At 42.7% G+C, this 21,591-nt stretch overlaps 1 long non-coding RNA gene across 1 annotated transcript in view; it reads left to right on the forward strand.

The window, feature by feature from the left end:
• Window positions 1–3,957, forward strand: part of LOC122544670 — a 15,437-nt gene extending 11,480 nt beyond the window's left edge. Inside the window, exon 3 of the long non-coding RNA XR_006310432.1 lies at window positions 3,551–3,957. This is a non-coding gene — a long non-coding RNA (uncharacterized LOC122544670). The remainder of the gene's footprint in view (window positions 1–3,550) is intronic.
• Window positions 3,958–21,591: the final 17,634 nt, after the last annotated feature.

Genomic DNA, 21,591 nt, shown 5'->3' on the forward strand with positions numbered 1-21,591 from the left:
TGCCTCTCCCACCCTTACAAACAATGACTTCCAGATTCCCCACCACCCTCTGTGTGAACAAGATTTTCCTCACATCCCCTCGAAATGGCCCTTACCTTCAATCTATACCCCTCTCCCACCTCCATCAAGGGGGGGGGGGAAGTTTCTTCCTGCCTCCCCTATCTTCACCCCTCATCATTTTATACATCCCTCTCTTTCAATCCACTCTGCTGTAAAGACAACAACCCCAGTCTGTCCAACCTCTCTCAATCATTGAAACTCTCCTGCCCCCAAGGCAATATGCTGGGAAATGTCCCTGTGCATCCCCTCACAATTCATTTAGATTCCACGAGATAGTGAGATGAGGAACAGTCAGCAAATACAGCTTAACACATGGCTTTGAGGCTGGTGCAGGAGGGAGGGCTTCAGGTACCTAGACCATTGGGATACCTTCTGGGGAGAAGGTGGGACCTGTATATGAAGGACGGGTTGCACCTGAACTGGAGGGGCAGAAATGTCCTGGGTGGGAGATTTGCTCATGTGATTCAGCAGGGTTTAAACTAGTTTGGCAGGGGGTGGGAATCAGAGCCACATGTCTGAGAGGGGGTCAGTTGCAGACGGGACAGTGACAGGATATATTGAATCTATCGGGAAGATTTCTTACGCGATGAAATAAAGGGATCGGTTAAAGTGTGTCTTCTTTAATGCAATGAGTATCTGAAATAAGAGTGATGAACTTGGAGCATGGATCAGTACTTGGGGACTATGATGTTGTGGCCATAACGGGGATGTCAGTTTCAAAGGGGCAGGAATGGTTGCTTGATGTTCCAGGGTTTAGAACATTTAAAAAGACCAGGGAGAGTGGAAAAAGAGGAGGGGGTGCAGCATTGCTAATCAGAGTGTGCATCACAGCTACAGAAAGAAAGGTTGTTGAGGAAGGTTTGTCTACTGAGTCTGCATGGGTGGAAGTTAGGAATAGCAAGAGAACAGCCACCGCATTGGGGACTTTCTACAGACCACCTAATAGCAGTAGAGAGATTGAAGATCTCAGAGGTGGGCAGATTCTGGAAAAATGCAAAAGTAGCAGCGTTGTTGTTATGGGTGATTTCAACTTTCCCAATATCGACTGGAACTTCCTAAGTCCAGATGGTTTGGGTGGAGCCGTTTTTGTCAGGTGTGTTCAGGAGGGTTTCCTTACTCGGTATGTAGACAGACCAACGAGGGGAGGCGCCATTTTGGATTTGGTGCTCGGCAATGAGCCAGGACAGGTGTCAGACCTCTTGTTGGGACAGCACTTTGGTGAAAGTGATCACAACTGCCTCACATTTAGCATAGCCTTGGAGAGTGAAAGGAGTAGTTACCGAGGGAAGATATTTAACTTGGGGAAAAGGAAATTATGACGCTATCAGACAGGAGTTGGGAAGTACAGACTGGGAGCAATTGTTCCACAGAAAGGGCACAGCAGACATATGGATACTATTTAAAGAGCAGTTGTTGCAAGTGATGCACAAATTTGTTCCTCTGAGACTGGTAAGAAGGGGTAAGATTAAGGAACCTTGGATGATGAGAACAGAGGAACGTCTTGTCAAAAGGAAGAAGACAGCTTAAGTGAGGTGAAGGAAGCAAGGATCTAGCACACCTTTAGAGGATTATAGGCTTGCTAGAAAGGAGCTCAGAAATGGACTGAGGAGAGCCAGGAGGGAACAGGAAAAAGGCTTGGCAAGAAGGATTAGGGAGAACCCAAAGGCATTTTACTCACACGTGATGAATAAGAGAATGATCAGGGAGAAGGTAGGGCCGATCAGGAATAGCGGGGGGAACTTGTGCGTGGCGCCTGGGCAGATAGGGGAAGACCTAAATGAGTTTTTTGCTTTGGTTTTCACCAAGGAAAGGGAACTTGTTGTAAATGAAAACTTAGAGGAGCGGGGATACAGTCTTGACCCAATTAAGATTGATGAAGTTGATATGCTAGAAACTTTGGAAAACATTAAGATTGATAAGTCCCAGGGCCAGACCAGATTTACCCTAGGCTGCTCCGGGAAGCGAGAAAGGAGGGTGCTAAGCTGCTGGCGAGGATATTTGCCTCCTCACTCTCCATGGGAGTCGTACTGGAGGATTGGAAGGAGACGACTGTTGTTCCTCTTTTCAAGAAGGGCAATAGGGAAATCGCTGGCAATTACAGAGCAGTCAGTCTTATGTCTGTGGTCAGCAAAGTTGTGGAAAGAATTCTGAGGGATAGGATGTATAACTATTTGGCAAAGCATAGTGTGATTAAAGACAGTCAGTATGGCTTTGTGAGGGGCAGGTCATGCCTCACAAATCTTACTGAGTTCTTTGAGGAGATGTCAAGACAAGTCGACGACGGTCGAGCAGTGGATGTGGTGTATGTGGACTTTAGCAAGGCATTTGATAAGGGTTCCCCATGATAGGCTCATTCATAAAGTCAGGAAGTTTGGGAACAGAGAGATTTGGCTATCTGGATTCAGAATTGGCTGGCTGACAGAAGGCAGAGAGTGGTTGTAGATGGAAAGTATTCTGCCTGGAGTTCAGGGGTGAGTGGAGTCCCTCAGGGCTCTATTCTTGGGCCTCTGCTCTTTGTAGTTTTTGTAAATGACTTGGATGAGGAGGTTGAGGGGTTGGTTAGTAAATTTGCAGATGACACAAAGGTTGGAGGTGTCGTCGATAGTATAGAGGGCTACTGTAGGCTGCAGCGTGACATAGACAGGAATGCAGAGCTGGGCTGAGAAATGGCAGATGGAGTTCAACTGGATAAATGCAAAGTGATGCATTTTGGAAGATCAAACTTGAATGCTGAATATAGGATTAAAGACAGGATTTTGGCAGTGTGGAGAAACAGAGGGATCTGGGTGTGCAAGTGCATAGACCCCTCAAAGTTGTCACCCAATGGATAGGGTTGTCAAGAAAGCATATGGTGTTTTGGCTTTCATTAACAGAGGGATCGAGTTTAAGAGACGCAAGGTTTTGCTGCAGCTCCACAAGTCCCTAGTGAGACCACACTTGAAATATTGTGTCCAGTTCTGGTCACACTACTATCAGAAAGATGCAGAGACTTTGGAGAGGGGGCAAAGAAGGTTTACCAGGATGTTGCCTGGACTGGACCACTTGCCATATGAAGAAGGGTTGAATAAGCTTGGACTTTTCTCTCTGGAGAGAAGGAGGGAGAGGGGAGACCTGATTGAGGTGCACAAAATAATGTGAGGAATAGATAGAGTCAATAGCCAGAGACTTTTCTCGCAGGATTGACTGGAATGAGAAGTCATAGTTTGAAGATATTAGGAGGAAGGTATAAAGGAGATGTCAGAGGTAGGGTCTTTACGCAGAGTTGTGAATGCATGGAATGCGTCGCCAGCTGTGGTGGTGGAAGCAGAGTCATTAGGGACATTTAATTAACTACTGGACATGCACATGGATAGCAGTGAGTTAAGGGGTGCATAGGTTCAGTTACTATATTTTACATTAGGTTTAAATCTCGGCAAACATCGTGTTCTGTGCTATACTTTTCTCTGTTCTATACATACCATTGGTAAAATGTCTTTTCTTTCACTTACAGGTCACTCTAATGATGCAGCAGGAAGGAAACACGCAAGTTATTTTGCAGTGAAAAAGAGGGCAGTTAATTTTTAATCAGCAAAGTTATGTTTTTAGCAGGCGGTTAATGTAAAGTCACCATTGTCTCATTAGGGAGAGGGAGAAAGAGGTGTGGGGGAGAAAAAGAGAGAAAAAGCAACAACTGTTTTATGGTTTAACCTGAGGGTCACCACATCTAAAACACAGAGAATGATCACACACGGCAATCTCAACCAGAGCAGCAATTGAACTGCATGCTGTCACCGTGACTATACATTGTAAGCCTACTATAGAATCAACTGAGCTAACCAACCCCTGCATGGCCAGTGGCAGAAACATTGGGTGGCACAGTGGCTCAGTGGTTAGCATTGCTGCCTCACAGCGCCAGGAACCCAGGAATAATTCCAGCCTCGGGTGACTGTCTATTGGGAGTTTGCATATTCTCTCCTTCTCTGCGTGGGTTTTCTCCGGGTGCTCCAGTTTCCCCCACAGTCCAAAGATGTGGAGTTTAGATGGATTGGTTATACTAAGTTGCCCATAGTGTGAGAGTTATGCAGGCTGGGAGGATTAGCCATGGGAAATGCAGGGTTACAGGGATTAGAGAGGGTGTTGGGCTGGGGTTGGATGCTATCAGGGGATCAGTATGTGGACCCGATGGACTGAAAGGTCTGCTTCCACGCTGTAGGATTCTATGATGTGCAGGTTCGGGGGATTGGCCATGGGTAATGCAGGGTTATAGGGGTAGGGTCGGGGTCTGGATGGGATCCTCTTCACTGGCTTGGGACAGACTGAATGGTCTCTTTCCACACTATATGGATTCTGGGGACATCAATGTTTAGCTCAATGGTGTGGGGCAATTTATTCTGATCTCAATTTTGATGAGATTCACTTTCAGTTTCTGAAATAATGGGGAAGCAAAATCCTATGTTTTCAGCTCCCCAGGGTATGTCCCGCAGATGTGAATGTGAATCTTGCTGTGGCAGGTCGCGGATTTGGAATTCGATTTTAAATAAAACAGATCTGGAGTTAAGACTCTAATGATGACTGTTGTCAGGAACAAACAACCATCTGGTTCAAAATTGAAGACTGAGGTGAGGAGGAGTTTCTTCTCTGAGGGTTGAGAGTCGTTAGAACTCCTTGCCACAGAGAGCTGTATGTGGGGTCAGCGACCATGTTTAAGGCTGGGGTAGGTAGTTTCCTGATCAGTCGGGGAATTGAGGGTTACATGTTAAGTGCAGGAAAGTGAGCGTGAGGAATGGGGCATCAGCCACTATGTGATTGAATAGCTGAACAGGCTTGAAGGGCCGAATGGTCTTCTCCTGTTCCTGACTGTGATGGTCCTTAAGGGAATGAAACCTGCCCTCCTTACCGTCTCTGCTCTGCACTTGATTCCTAACACTTTGCAAACTCTTCACTGCCTTCTGGCTGAATAAGTCGATTGGTTGAAGGACATTTCAGAATCGCATCCACTTCCCACCTTGACAGAGATGACCACATCCTGTTTAGAGTACAGAGAAATAACATTTGTCAGGGTCAGTTTTAGGCTTGTTCCAGTCATGTGCTTTGCCAAGAGAAATTGGTCTGTATAATGACCCCAGACATTCACAGCTCCTCCTGTATATTCTGATTGTCTTTCAGGCAAAGTTTGTTATTCTCATCCGTTTTCAGAGTCATACAGTACGCAAACAGGCCCTTCAGCCCAACTCGCCCATGCCAACCAGGTTTCCCAAACTCAACCGGTCCTATTTGTCTGCATTTGGCCCATATCTCTCTCAACTTTTCTTATCCATGTACCTTTCCAAATGTCTTTGAAATGTTGTAATTGTACCACTTCCTCTGGCTGCTCATTCCATATACTCACTGCCTTCTGTATGACAAATTTGTCTCTCAGGTCCTGTTTTAATCTTTCCCTTCTCACCTTAATCCTATGCTCACTAGTTTTGGACACCCCGACCCTGGGTAAAAGACCATTCCCATTTACCTTTTCTGTGCCCCTCGTGATTTTATAACCTCTGTAAGGTCACCCCTCAGCCTCCAGCGCTTCAGGGGAGAAAAGCTTCCAGCTTATGAAGCTTCCCCTTATAACATAAACCCTGCAATTGTGATGACATCTTTGTAACCTTTCTAGCTTAACAACATCCTTTCCACAGCAGGTTGACCAGAACTGTACACAGTATTCTAAAAGTGGCCTCACCAATATCCTGTACAGCTGTAACATGATGCCCCAACTCCTGTCATCAATGCTCTGACCAGTGAAGGGAAGCATGCCAAATGCCACCTTCACCACAGTGTCTTGCTACAATGCCACATTTAAGGAACTGTCTTCCTGCACCCCTAGGTCTGTTTGTTCGGAAACACTCCCCAGACTTGTACTATTAACAGTATAGGTCCTGCCCTGGTTTGCCTTACCAAAATGCAACATCTCACATTTATCTAAATTAAACTTCATCTGCCATTCCCTAACCCACTGGCCCAGTTGATCAAACTTCCATTGTCCTCTTAGATAACCTTCTCCTCTGTCCAAAATGCCACCAATTTTGGTCCTGCTCCTACTACGTTTCTTGTTGATCCGTTTTCAGGCTGACCAAGCGGAACAGCAACCACCCTGCATTACATAAGTCACCCTGAGGCACACAGATACAGGTGAGGATGAGGAACCAGGTCAAGACTAAGAGGGGAAAGTGAGGTCTGCAGATGCTGGAGATCAAAGTTGAAACTTTATTGCTGGAATCAAGACTAAGAGGGAAACGTTCATGTTAGCCTTCCATGGACATTGTGAAACAGTGCAGAAGAAAGCCTGTGAAGCTTCACAAATCGATCAACAGCAAATCTATCTTCCAGCAAATAAGGAGGACAAGGAAGAGAAGGCATAGCACTGTCACGTTTCTGCGACTCGGCTAAGCTTTGTCTCAATTCACTCAGCAAGGTATCAGTTCGAAAGATGGACTTGTTTTGAGAAGCCATCTGAAATATAGTCTCTCCCAGAACTCTCGGTGGGTCAATTTATACCGCTGTAGCATGATCTATCTGTTGATGGCAGAGATTTGAGATTTTATGGTGTCCTCTCCTAACTTGAGCATCCAATTGATTTCGTGGGGAATGGGTCGAGGCAGACGAGACAATGAATTGAATGTACTCTGCGCATCATTTATTTAAACTGTGGTGAACTGGAAATAATTCAAGACAGGATCATTCACCAGCCCTATCTTCGTTGCCCTCAAACTTCATCACTTAAAATACACATCCAGCTTTATTTTCATAGCTCATATGGAATCTACCTCCACCACTATCCCAGGCTGCACAATCCAAATCCTAACAACTCTGAGTAAAGACATTTCTCTTCATCTCACACTTAGCTCTCTTGCTGACAATGTTGAAATTGTGACCCTTAGTTACTAACATACCAAGTAATGGTAACAAAATATTCTTCTTTCCACTGTCAAAATTCTTCATATTTTTGAATACCTCCATAAATTCCCCCTCTTAATCTTCTCTCCTCTAAGGAAAAGAAGCCTGGTGTCACTAATCCTTCCTTGTATGTAAAATCCTTCATTCCTGCTATCATTCTAGTAAATCTCCAGAGCTTGAAGATCCTTCCTTAAATAGAACTGAACACAAATGTGGTCTGACCGATGATTTGTTAAGGTATAGCATCACTTCCTCGTTTTATAATCAATGCCTTTATTTATAACTGTAAGGATCCTATAAACCTTCTTCACAATGGTTTCAGCTTGCCTGGCCACCGTTCATACACGTGAACCCGGAGGTCCCTTTGCTCCAGTGCTCCCCTCAAAGATGTACCATTGACCCTGCATTGTTGCCATGTGTTTCTGTTCGCAAAATGTATTTCATTACATTTGTCTGCGTGGGAATTCATGTGCCAGATTTCTGCCCATTTGGCCAACTTGTCAATCTCCCTGCGATGTCACTCAACATCATCCTCACAATTCACTCCTCTCCCTGGGTTAGTGTCAACTGTGAATTTAGAGATTATGTCCTCAACACCCAATTCCAAATCATTTATAGAACCATGTAGTTATCAATGTGTACGTGTCAGTTTCTTCTATGTGCAGGTAACTATCAATTCTACCTGTCCGTTTCCCCGATGTGAATATATATTTACCAGTCTGTTCCTGCTCTGTGAATTGAGACCGTCAATGTTGACTTGTATTTGTCCGTTTCCTATATGAATGTGTGAGTGTATTTACTGGTCTGTCCCTTCTGTGATTTGAGAATGTTGATATTAATCTGTATTTGTCATTTTTTCCTATGTCAATATGTGAATGCATATGTCAATAAGTGAATGATATTTTTTATACCAATATGCAACACAACAGCACGTCATCTCCTTTCTCACCAAAATCAAAATCACTGATATGGTACAGCACAGAAGCAGACCATTCAGCCTATTGTGCCTGTACTGGCACATTCTCTTATGCATCAGTTCTGCAGTAATTGTTGGGAATGTGAACTTCATCCATACATTGTCAGTGTCTATATGGAAAGGACAATTTGACATGAGTTCTGCAGACATCAGACTTTTAATAACTGTAGTCCTTGGTTGGTCAGATCGCATTTGTGTTCAGTTCTGGGCAACTTATTTAAGGAACGATCCTCAAGCTCTGGAGTGGGGTCATTGGAGATTTATTGGATCTCATTCACCTATGTTCAGTTGTGATTTTGTCTGAATGTAGCACAGACTCTAAATAAACTCTTTTAATCATGCTTAATTGTATTGCATTTTAGTCTGTTTATTTTTACATTGTGTGAGAGTGCATGTATAGTAGACTTTATCAGGCGCTGCTGGGCACTGTCTATCCTCAGCTGTGATAAGTGATAGTGAGAGTCAATTCATATCTGGAAATAATTGAGGCCAAATTTTATTCTTTTCCTTTCAGCAGCCAGTGGCTGAGTGAGAGTGAGTTTGCTCTTGTGCTGCCAGTCTGTATCCCAGTTCATGTCTCCTGTAGTGAATGGGAAACAGCCGAAGTTCTTTAATTGTTAGTGCCTGTAGGAATCACGAGCAAGTGAAAATGTAACACACTGCAACAGAAAGGATTCTGTGCTGTTCTTCAGAGTCAAGGTAGGAAACACAATGGACCTTTTGTATCTTGTATAGTGCGGAATCTAATAGGGAGTAATGATATAAAATGTTGGTCTCCAGAATGCCATCAGCTTTTGTTTCAGTGCATAGTGACGTTCTTTTATGAATACTGGTGAAGTAAAAATCAGTGTAAACTGAATCCATTTGCAACTAAGTGACAAACAATTCAACTGCATTGGAGCTGACTGACCTTGTATGGAAAAGACAATTGGCTAATTCACTTCAATTTTCTGATGTAGACAGAACATTACCCTGCTCTGTAGTGTGATGATGCACCATTAGCAGTAGTCTTATGTTGCTCTATAGTAGGAAGGAGAAAAGAAAAGGACTTGTTTTTTTTGTCATGCAGTGCAGAATATGTAAACTGTCAAATTCAATTCATGGAATAATCAACACTGTTTAACTCTGCTTGAAAATAAAATGCACAATTCTACAAGCCTAACAAATTTGGCATTTTTTCCCCCCTTTTCTCCACTGCTTGGAAGGGTGGTTATTAGATTCCACTGATATATTGTGAAAATTGCAGCCAGATTTCATGCTTTTTTGGTGATACATCCCAGGGAGGGGGAGGAGGAGTGCAGAGCTCTTTGTAGAAAATTGCAACAATTTTGAAAGAAGTACATAAATATCTAAAAAAAAAAGAATTTCTTGATGGACTGAAACAGACAAAACAAAGTCTTCTACTGCAATATGAAGAAATGCAGAATGATGTTGTGATAAAGATGGGGATGATAAGCTCCTCTGCTACCATGATCCATTTATGCAAATGGATGCTGGCTGATCAGGATGAAAATTGTTAGCTGGTTGTTTCTGATCAGTGCAGACTCAAAAGTTTTGATGGGCCTGATTCTGTGCTGTCGGCCTCTCTCTCTCTGACAAAGGATCTGTGGGTATAAATAATTTTGAATGTAACATTTTCTGTTACTTGCAATGTCAATGGAACTGCATGGCTGTTAGATATTGTAATGTGTGTCAGGATGGTGCAGAGACCGAGTGTGAGAGTGTGTGTGTGAGAGTGTGTGTGTGAGAGTGTGTGAATGGAGGTGTTGCTTAGTCCCGTGTGAATCTTATTACACACCTCCCCGTGTGAATCTTCTTATCTGTATGTAACTAGAATGGAATGTGTTTTTTAGCCTTGCTCTGCTCTAACCGAAAATGGAAGGTGTCGCTTAGTCCCGTGTGAATCTTGTTACACACCTCCCCGTGTGAATCTTCTTATCTGTATGTAACCAGAATGGAATGTGTTTTTTAGCCTTGCTCTGCTCTAACCGAAAATGGAAGGTGTCGCTTAGTCCCGTGTGAATCTTGTTACACACCTCCCCGTGTGAATCTTCTTATCTGTATGTAACCAGAATGGAATGTGTTTTTTAGCCTTGCTCTGCTGTTCACATGAATGTTTATATCTGGAAAAGAGTATATCAGCTGGAAAAGTCTCCAGTTCGGTGAGTCTGCTCCGGGGTTACGTTTAACCGCCGAGCGTGGGTTGTTGGCAACCGCTCTACGAGAACTGACGGCTCCCAGTTCCGGTAACATGTAGAGTGAGTATAAGCGCCCGTTGTAAGTATGAGACCTGGTTGTGGCGACGATGCGGGGAATAAAATGCCCATATTCTAGCAGACTCGCCTCTTGGTCGTTTGTTCTGTGTCAGACTACTCTCCTACGAACCTGACCTTGAGAATTTTTTAAAACAGTGTGTGAGTGTGAGTGTGTGTGTGTGTGTCATTTGGTTACGTACCTACACATCAATCAATCTAATGTAAGGCTTTGACACAGATTGTGCATTTGGAATTCATATTATTTGATTGCTGTGTCTATGTATGTGACAAAAGATTAATTGTCCTTCACAGTTACTGATAGCTGAAATGTTTCCTTCAATGTGCTCACTATCTACCTCACATATAACTACAAACTAACAGCATTGTCTATTTGTTCACCTCGATTGTCACATTAAAAGTATCCTGACCTGTGAGGACAACCTCAATCGGGACTGATTGCTGAAATGTATCCTTCAATTCAATTTGGACTCAATATGTACTTTCCATATGGTTGCTTAAAGTAACTGCATCAGCTATTTGTTCACCTTGATTGTAACATTAAAATTATTGTTACTAAATGCAGACAATATAAAGATTGGTGAACTTGTGGGGAGTGTAGAAGTTTGTCAAAGGATACAGCAGGACATAGATCACTTTCAGATATGGGTGGAGAAATGACAGATTGAGTTTAATCCGGCAAGGTGTAAGATGCTGGACTTTGGGGGATCAATTGTTATGGAAAGATATACAGTTAATGGCTGGACTCTGAACAACATTGGGGTTCAAGTCTATAGCTCCCTGAAAGTGGCCATGCAAATAGATAGGGTGGTAACTAGAAGGCGGCATATGGCGTGGTTGCCTTATTGGTTGACTTTCCATGGGCCATAATTAGAGTTTAGTGACAAAAGATTAATACTGTCCTTCTGAGTTACTGATAGCTGAAATGTTTCCTTCAATGTGCTCACTATCTACCTCACATATAACTACAAACTAACAGCATTGTCTATTTATTCACCTCGATTGTCACCTTAAAAGTATCCTGACCTGTGAGGACAACCTCAATCGGGACCTTGGGTTCCTGTCACACCACACACTCACTCATGCAGACCCTCTCTCATCCACACGCTTTCCCTCATACACACATACATGCACCCCCCCACACTCTCACCCTCTCACAGGCTTATACTCTATCATACTCATACACACACTTTACCAAGCATACTTCTCTCTCTCTCTCTCACACACACACACACACACACACACACACACACACCACACACACAGACACACACACACAAACACACAAACACACAAACACACAAACACACACACGTAAGTCTCTGGGGTGAATTTGCATTTGCAGATACATTCTATTTTGCTCAAAAAGAGCACAATCTGCAGGCTGTCAATCCATGTAATATTTTATAATTTCCTACTTTGGCAATAGAACCAGTCTGACTCATGATTGGGATACAGACAGACTCTAACCTCACACCTTTAATACATTGTCTGAGTTGAGATGTCACCCTTTTTTAAATAAAGTCTGAAGTCATGTTTGGAATGTGGCTTAAAAGAAGTTCTGGGATGTATATATTAATGAACTGAAACCTGCAACCCATTCTAAAAGATGAAACACTGAACAGCAATCTTGGTTTCTTCAAAATATCATTTCAGTTGCATGACACTATAATCTTTTATGATAGATTCTGTGTCTCATGATCCTGTTTCACAACTACCTGATGAAGGAGCAGCGCTCTGAAAGCTAGTACTTCCAAATGAACCTGCTGGACTATAATCTGGTGTTGCGTGATTTTTCAATTGTGGTTGCCACATTACAGGAAGGACATGGAGGATTTAGAGAGGGTGCTGAAGAGGTTTGCCAGAATGTTGTCTAGTGGGTATGAGCTATAAAGAGAAGCTAGAAAATCCCAAATAGTTTTCTTCTGAGCAGAGACTGAGGGCAGACTTAATAGAAGTCTATAAAATTTTGAGAAGAGCTATTTGTAGCTCAGGTTGAGGTTCTGAATCTAGCTTTGCTCGCTGAGCTGGAATGTTCCTTTTCAGATGTTTTGTCACCATACTAGGTACCATCATCAGTGAGCCTCCAAATGAACCACTGGTGCTATGGCCCACTTTCTATTTGAGAGTCCACTACATTGGACAAACAGGCAGAAAACTAGCCACTGGGATACATGAACATCAACTAGCCACAAAAAGACATGACCCATTCTCACTAGTATTCTTACATACAGATGAGGAAGGACACCACTTCGACTGGGATAACACATCCATCCTAGGAAAGGCCAGAGACGTGCACAAGAATGCCAAGAAGCATGGTATTAAAATGGAACTCTTAAAAACAAACACATTGTCTTGAATTCCATTTACCACCTCAGAGAAAATGAACACTAAATGACATCACCACAGAAAATGACATCACCAACCCAAGGAAACCTAAACACAGAAATACCACCAGTGCTTCATCCTGAGGCTCACTGATGATGTTACCTAGTATGGTGACAAAATGTCTGAAAACAAACCTTCCAGCTCAGCGAGCAAACCTATATCCAGAAGTCTATAAAATTATAAGATGCATGGTTAAAGCTGATGGTCAGAATCTTTTTCCAAGAGTTTGAAATGTCTAAAACTAAGAGGCATGCATATAAGGTGAGATGGGGAAAGTTCAAAGGAGACCTAAGATGTAGTTTTTTTTAAATGTAGTGAGTGGTAGGAGTGGCACGCATTGCCGGGGTGGTGATGGACTCTGTTATGATAAAGGTATTGAAGGGACTTTTAAAAACGCAAATTAATATGCAAGAAATGGTGGAATATGGACCATGGGCAGGCAGAAGGGATTAAATTTCATTCGGCACCACGTTCGGCACAACATCGTGGGCTGAAGGACCCATTCCTGTGCTGTACCGTTCTATGTGCAGATTTAATGCAATGTATATTTTGGATAAGGATTCATTCAAATTGATTGGAACTGCATAGCATGCATTGAGAATATAGATTAAAAAATATAAACTTCTATTTCGTTGGTGGTGTTTGACTCTTGGTTTGAACAGATCTTTCTGGAAATGGAGCTCAGTATGAACCTGACTCAATCCACTCGGTGACTGTGGAAAGAAGAGGAGAGACATTCTACAGTGGGACTTCGGAGAACTTGGAAGGTGGCTGAAAAGCAGGATATCCCGGTTAGTTATCTCCGGTTTGCTTCCAGTTCCTCGGGCTGGAGAGGACAGGAACAGGGAGATAATGGACTTGAATGTGTGGTTGGGGAACTGGTGCAGGGAGCAAGGATTTAAATTCTTGGATCACTGGGGTATGTTTAGCGGTAAGGATAAAAAGGATCATGCCGTAAGGTCAAGTGAAATAGGGATTGATAGGAAGGATGAGGGGAGTAACAAATTTAAATTATATATGAATGCACGAAGCATTAGAAATAAGGTGGATGAGCTCGAGGCTCATTTGGAAATTGGCAGTTACGGTGTTATGGGGATAACTGAGACATGGCTTCAAGTGGACAGGGCCTGGGAAATGAATATTCAAGGCTATACGTGCTATCGTAAGGAGAGACTGACTGTCAGAGGGGGTGGTGTGGCCCTGTTGGTAAGGAATGATATTCAGTCCCTTGCGCGGGGGGACCTAGAATCAGGGGATGTAGAGTCTGTATGGATAGAGCTGAGAAATTCGAAGGGTAGAAAGACCCAAATGGGAGTTATCTACAGGCCCCCAAACAGTAGCCTGGATGTAGTGTGTAAGTTGAATAAGGAGCTGAAATTAGCCTGTCGCAAAGATATTACTATAGTTGTTATGGGGGATTTCAACATGCAGGTAGACTGGGAGAATCAGGATGGTACTGGACCCCAAGATAGGGAGTTTGTGGAGTGCCTCCGAGATGGATTCTTAGAACAGCTTGTGCTGGAGTCTACCGGGGAGAAAGCAATTCTGGATCTGGTATTGTGCAACGAACCGGATTTGATCAGGGACCTCGAAGTAAGGGAGCCATTAGGAGGTAGTGACCACAAAACAATAAGCTTTCATCTGCAGTTTGAAAGGGAGAGAGTCGAATCGGAAGTGACAATATTTCAGTTGAATAAGGGGAACTATGGAGCTATGAAGGAGGCGCTGGCCAAAGTTTAATGGTGCAATACTCTAGCAGGGATGGCAGTGGAACAACAATGGCAGGTATTTCTGGGTATAATGCAGAAGATGCAGGATCAGTTCATTCCAAAAAGGAAGAAAGATTCTAAGTGGAGGCTGGGGTGGCCGTGGCTGATGAGGGAAGTTAAGGACCATATAAAGACCAAAGGGAAAAAGTATAACATAGCAAAGATGAGTGGGAAATCGGAGGACTGGGCAACTTTTAAAGAACAACAGAGGATAACTAAAAAGGTGATACGCAAAGAAAAAATAAGGTACAAAGGCAAACTGGCCAAAAATATAAAGGAGGATAGTAAAGGCTTTTTTAGGTATGTGAAAAGAGAAAAAATGGTTAAGACTAAAATTGGGCCCTTGAAGACAGAAATGGGTGAATTTATTACAGGGAACAAAGAAATGGCAGAAGAGTTGAATTGGTACTTTAGATCTGTCTTCACTGGGGAAGACACAAGCAATTTCCCAGATGTAATAGTGGCTGAAGGACCTGAACTGAAGGGAATTTATATTAGGCAGGAAATGGTGTTAGAGAGACTGTTAGGTCTGAAGGCTGATAAGTCCCTGGGACCTGATGGTCTGCATCCCAGGGTACTGAAGGAGGTGGCTCTGAAAATCATGGAGGCATTGGTGATCATTTTCTAATGTTCTATTGATTCAGGATCAGTTCCTGCGGATTGGAGGGTGGCTAATGTTGTCCCACTTTTTAAGAAAGGAGGGAGAGAGAAAACAGAGAATTATGGACCAGTTAGTCTGACCTCAGTAGTGGGAAAAATGCTGGAGTCAATTATAAAGGACGGAATTACGACATCTGGATAGCAGTTACAGGATAGGTCAGAGTCAGCATGGATTTATGAAGGGGAAATCTTGCTTGACTAATCTTCTGGAATTTTTGAGGATGTAACTCTGAAGATGGACAAGAGAGATCCAGTGGATGTAGTATACCTGGACTTTCAGAACGCCTTTGATAAAGTCCCACACTGGAGGTTAGTGAGCAAAATTAGGGCACAAGGCATTAGGGGCAAAATACTGACATGGTTTGAAAATTGGTTGGCTGACAGGAAACCAAGAGTAATGATAAACAGCTCCTTTTTGGAATGGCAGGCAGTGACCAGTGGTGTGCTGCAGGGATCAGTGCTGGGACCGCAGCTTTTCACAATGTACATTAATAATATAGATGAAGGTATTAAAAGTAATATTAGCAAATTTGCTGATGACACAAAGCACCCTGAGGCAGGGTGAAATGTGAAGAGGATGTTAGGAGAATACAGAGTGACCTGGACAGGTTAGGTGAGTGGACGGATGCATGGCAGATGCAGTTTAATGTGGATAAATGTATGGTTATCCACTTTGGTGACAAGAACAGGAAGGCAGATTACTACCTAAATGAAGTCAAATTGGGTAAAGGGGCAGTACAACGAGATCTAGGTGTTCTTGTACACCAGTCAATGAAGGTAAGCATGCAGGGACAGCAGGTAGTGAAGAAGGCTAATAGCATGCTGGCCTTCATAACAAGAGGAATTGAGTATAGAAGCAAAGAGGTCCTTCTGCAGCTGTACAGGGCCCTGGTGAGACCGCACCTAGAATATTGTGCGCAGTTTTGGTCTCCAAATTTGAGGAAAGACATTCTGGCTTTTGAAGGAATGCAGCGTAGGTTCACAAGATCAATTCCCGGAATGGCGGGACTATCTTACGCTGAAAGATTGGAGCAACTGGGCTTGTATACACTAGAGTTTAGAAGGCTGAGAGGGGATCTGATTGAGACACATAAGATTATTAAAGGATTGGACACTCTGGAGGCAGGAAGCATGTTTCCGCTGATGCGCGAGTCCCGAACCAGAGGACACAGTTTAAAAATAAGGGGTAGGTCACTTAGAACAGAGTTGAGGAGAAACTTCTTCACCCAGAGAGTGGTGGGTGTATGGAATGCTCTGCACCAGAAGGCTGTGGAGGCTAAGTCTCTGGATACTTTCAAGAAAGACTTGGATAGAGCTCGTTAGGATAGTGGGATCAAGGGTTATGGGGATAAGGCAGGAACAGGATACTGGTTGAGGATGATCAGCCATGATCATAATGAATGGTGGTGCTGGCTCGAAGGGCAGAATGGCCTACTCCTGAACCTATTGTCTATTGAAAGGATGTTCTTCGCTGTGACAGCAGTAACATACCTGCTGTTTGTTCGAAGCAGCTGGTCACACTTGGCTCTGTACCGAGGGAATATTACATTGTCTTGGTCCTTTGAGTACTTGCCTGGAGGAAGACAGAAGAGATACCTCCTGTAAATCAACATCAGTTGTGATTGGCAGCATCAATGTAACATTCAGTTAATCAGCACTAGGATTTTTTTGTTTAAAGCCAGAAATTTAAACAGAACCATGAGTCTGATTCCACTCCTGCTCTGAGCTGCTCCTTGTCCATTTTTTCTTAAAATTCTAATACCAGTTGAGTTAGATTCAGAAACTAAACAACATCCATACATCTCCTTAAATGGGGCCACCTGATGGAAGTGGGGATGTGAGTTTAGTTATTGATCTATGCCTGTCAGTTCCTGCTTGGTGAATGTATGGGTGTAGTTATCAAACTGTAACTTTCAGTATATGGTAAATATATTTACATATTCACACAGCATAGTCTGGTCTCATTGATAACTGAAGAATCATAAAAATAATACAGCTTCGGGGTGGGGGGGGGGGGATGCGGCATTCAGCCCATCTTGTCCATGCCTACGTGTCCTTTCTCATCCCACCTTCCTGCCAGAGCCTGTAAACTTGCAGTTTACAACACTTGAGGCTCAGTTCCAGGGAATTTTTGTTTAAAAAATGTAAGGTCTCTGTCTGCACCACCAAATTAGACAGTGAATTCCAGATACACACCACTCTCTGCATAGAAAAACATTTTTCCTCAAATTCTAATCCTACAGCCACTTAACTTGAATCCGTGATCCCTGGTTTTTGAACTCTTTGCTAAAGGAAACAGGTTCCTCCTGTCTAATGTCTCCCTCTCTCTAGTTAGTTAAAAATCACACAACACCAGGTTATAGTTCAACAGGTTTATATGGAAGTGCACGCTTCCAGAGTGCTGCTTCTTCATCAGGTAGCTGACTATTTAGTACTGTAGACCCCAGTACCCATGGGGTATATGTTCCAGGACCTACAGCGGAAACGCAAAACCGCAGATAGGTGCAAAACCATTAATTTAAATGGGAAATATACCTTCGCGGCAGTCTCCTGGTCCTGGAACATTTTCTTTTTATATGCTCGGACCACTGTAAACCACGGGTAAGTGAAACCGCGATAACTGGACCCGCGGATACGAGTGTCGCCCTGTATTCCTTAATCATGGCACCACTGTTCCATGGAATACAACCCCAATCTCTCCAATCCCTACTGATAGCTACAATTCACCAGCCCTGGCAACATTCTAGTAAATCTCCTCTGCACTCACTCCACAGCAATGACATCCTTCCTGTAATGTGGTGACCCGACCTGCACACAATATTCCTGTTGTAGCCACCAGTGCCTCACACAGTTTCATTGTCATTTCCCTATTTTTGTATTCACCCTTCTGCCAATGAAGGAGAGCATTCCATGTGCCTTCTTTACAGCCCCTTCTATCTTTAGGGACTGAGCATTTGCACACTAAGATCTTTCACTTAACCTGTTCCCCTCAGTATACTCCCATTTATTGTCGATTCCCGTTTACCGTCTGACTTCCCAAAATGCATTTCCTCATACTTATCAGAGCTGAACTCTATTTGCCACGTTCTTGCCTACTCCACCAAACCATCAGTATAGTTTTGGAGCTTACAGCTATCCTCCACACTATCCACTACACGGCCAACTTTTGTGTCAACTGCAAATTTCACAAATTTGCCCAACATATGCAACTCCAAATCATTAATGGATAAAACAAACAGCAGAGGTCCCAACACCGAGCCATGCAGAGCACCACTTGTAACAGCTTTCCATTCACAAAGGCCACCATTGACCATTATCCTTTCTCTCCTGTGACTGAGCCAACTTTGGATCGAATTCAACACATTACTCTGCATCCCTCGGAGTATTACTTTTTGGAGCAGTCTGCTGTGACGCTGCTGCGGCTCCTTCAACATGCCTGTAAAAGAAACAGGCTCCGAAAAGTCAGAGTTGATGAGATTTAGGGCCATTTTGATTATAGCTAACAGGTAATGCCTCAGTCAAAAGGCTTCCACATTTTTAAGAACACCTGTACAATGAAAGGGGAGTGGCCCAATTTTCCCAGCTCAGCTTTTCTCTGGTTTGATTTGGTTTTTGGTTGTCTGGCTATTGACTGAAAGCAGTCAGGCAGTTGAAAAAGCTGCTGAACCCAAAGAAGCAGGTCCATGATAGTACTCTCTCTCTTACATCTCTCCTGTAAGACCCTGTGTTTGACTTTACCTTTTGTGCCAAGGGGTATTTATGGGGATTGTTGTAAATGTTGTGTACACCATCATTAAGTTGGTATAGTTGTTGGGTTTTTGGATTTTTAAGTTATTTCGTATTCTGCTCTCTTTTGTTTCTGTATCATTCAGTAAATGTGTAAATCAAACTGTTTTGTTTAAAACTACTAGTTTGACCAGCTGCATCCCTCCTGGAATATCTTTGTTATACCCGCTTAAAACAATTAGCAAAGTTAGGGTCTGGGTTACTTTCTTGATATGTTTGGAGGGGGTCTGGCCTTTTCCATAACAGATTAGGGGCTGTTTGCAGAATTTATTCTGTAGTTCTGATTTGGGATTTGATTTGTTGGACTCGAAGGCAGCGAGTGGTAAATATTAGCGTCTTTGGGTTCCGAGTGTTGAATTCAATTGGTTTAAACAGTGCTTGGAGAAAGTGAGGACTGCAGATGCTAGAGATCAGAGACGAGCAAGTCAGGCAGCATCTGAGGAGTAGGAGAATCAATGTTTTGGGCATCAGCCCTTCATCAGGAAACAATGTTTGGGATAGCAATGGTTCTTTGAGTCATCAAGATTTTCTGGGGGTGGAAGAAGTCGCTTCAGTTTTTGCAAAAAGTGATTAATGCCAAGCTGCTGGAATTAGCAGACAAGCTGGAGCTCAACTGCCTCCTTCCATGAGGAAAAGGGCAATAATTACAGTCATAGCTCACCATTTAAATTTCCTGGAAATGCCATCAGGATCTTTAGAGATGGCTAACATTCAATTGATAATAAAACAACTCGAGTTAGAGGCAAAAGTCAAGGAAAGGGCAACAGAAACAAAACAGTTTGAATTACGATTAAAAGCAGAAGAGAGCGAGAAGAGAGAGAGGAAAGGAAGAAAGAGGGAGTTTGAACTTTGGTAATTGACACTTAGACAGGAGTTCAAAAATTCACTTCCTGAAGTAATGAGAACCCATGTGTAAGAGCAGAGAGTTAAAACAGCAAGACTGGCATCAGAAATGGCTGATGATTGAGTTGATCAATAAATCAAAATTGGGCTGCCAAAATCAATTTCAATCCACGAGGGATAATAATTGTGGATAAGAGAAATTCTCACATGGAAAGTAAAATGTAGATCTCTGTGAAGATCACTAGGATAATTTACCACAGGGTGAAAAGGAAACCCTTGAAGGGGAAAGACAAATGAAAAACTCTGGTGTTTTCAATAAAGTCGGCCACATGGAATCAGTATTAGCAGGTTAGGAAAAGCATTGAGAAGCCAGATGTAGGAAAATAGGATAAGCCAGTGAATTTTGTGGGAGTGGTAACAGAGAGCACTGTGGAGACTAGAAAGCTGTACCAGAATGTACAAGCTGGTCGGGGGGGAGGTTGTTTATGGAGGAAGTGCCAGATCTTCTTAAACCATACACCGTGAAGGTGAAGTTTACTCGCATAGGCCAGGAGCAGCAGGTAAAGAGGTAGCAATATTCAGAGTTATAAGGATACTCTCAATCTGTGATGCTAAAAGATGAGGATATATGTACTTCTCAAGGACTATTGCCAGAAAAGGTATGAGTAACTGGAATTCACACTGAAATAAGAAATGCTTAACTGTAAGAAGTGAGGTTAGAGTGTCTAGTGAAGAGGGGAGAAGTCATAGTAGGAGTACTGGAATACAATTTGTCCTTGCTAATGATGTTGCTGATTCACTGGTGGGAGTGCCGATTGTGGTTGAAAAGTCAATGCAAATTCAGGCAACTGAACTATTGCAGGATATATATCCTGGGATGTTTCCTGACTGTGTGGTAACGAGGTCACAAAGTCACCAGTTGAAACAGGAAAGATCAAAGAGTACAGATAAGAAAGTTGAAGGGAAATTAGCAGAGACCCTGTTAAATCAGATAGTTGAGACAAACCAGGAACAGAAATAACAAATCAGACATCTTTAGCTCAGGTAAATTAACTGAATTACAGCAAAAAGATGAAAATTTAAAGCAATTGTATCAAAAGGCATATACAAAACGAATCCAAATGTATCCATGATTGTTAATATCTTAAAAATGATGTCTTAATGAGGAAATGGAGAACATCACATTCAGGCAGATGAGAAATGGGCAGAAGTTTATCAAGTTGTATTGTTAGTGGGTTATAGAAAGGACGTGTTGCAAGTATAGCACATGAGCTACCTGTATAAATTGTCTGTTTGAAATTCACATTATTTAATTGTCATCTTGGTATGTGATAATTATTCAGTCAAGGATTAATTCTGTCCTTCTCAGTCACACATAAACTCCATGTAAATATGCTTTATCCTGGGTGGAGAATTTGAGCTGTAGGCAGAGGCTGAATAGGCTGGAACTGTTTTCCCTGGAGAGTGACCTTATAGAAGTTTATAAAATCATAAGGCGCATGGAGAAGTGGTAGAGCCTGGTACAATTATAACATTTAAAAGGCATGTGAGTGAGTATAATGAGAAAGCCTTAAAACTTGCCCTTAAATACTTAGACTAAATGTAATGTTGAATTGTAGAACACAAGAAAATAAACTGGGCAGGCAGGGAGGCATCAGGCCACAAAAGGGGGAACCTAGGATGTGCAGAAGATAAAAAAAAACATCTGTTCTCACCAAGTGACAGCAGGATGCTCTAAAGCAATTAAGAACATTTGCCCTAACATCAATGAATCTGTGTAAAAAAGGCACAGTGGTAACATTCACAGTTGTTAACTTATGAATTTAATGATGATTGTGATCTCGGAAACTTTGTATTATCTCAGAAGCATGTCAAAAGCCTTGTAATAAATGGTCAGGTCCTATCAATTATAATGGATTCT

Source organism: Chiloscyllium plagiosum, chromosome 50 (genome assembly GCF_004010195.1).
Source record: "Chiloscyllium plagiosum isolate BGI_BamShark_2017 chromosome 50, ASM401019v2, whole genome shotgun sequence".
NCBI lineage: Eukaryota > Metazoa > Chordata > Chondrichthyes > Orectolobiformes > Hemiscylliidae > Chiloscyllium > Chiloscyllium plagiosum.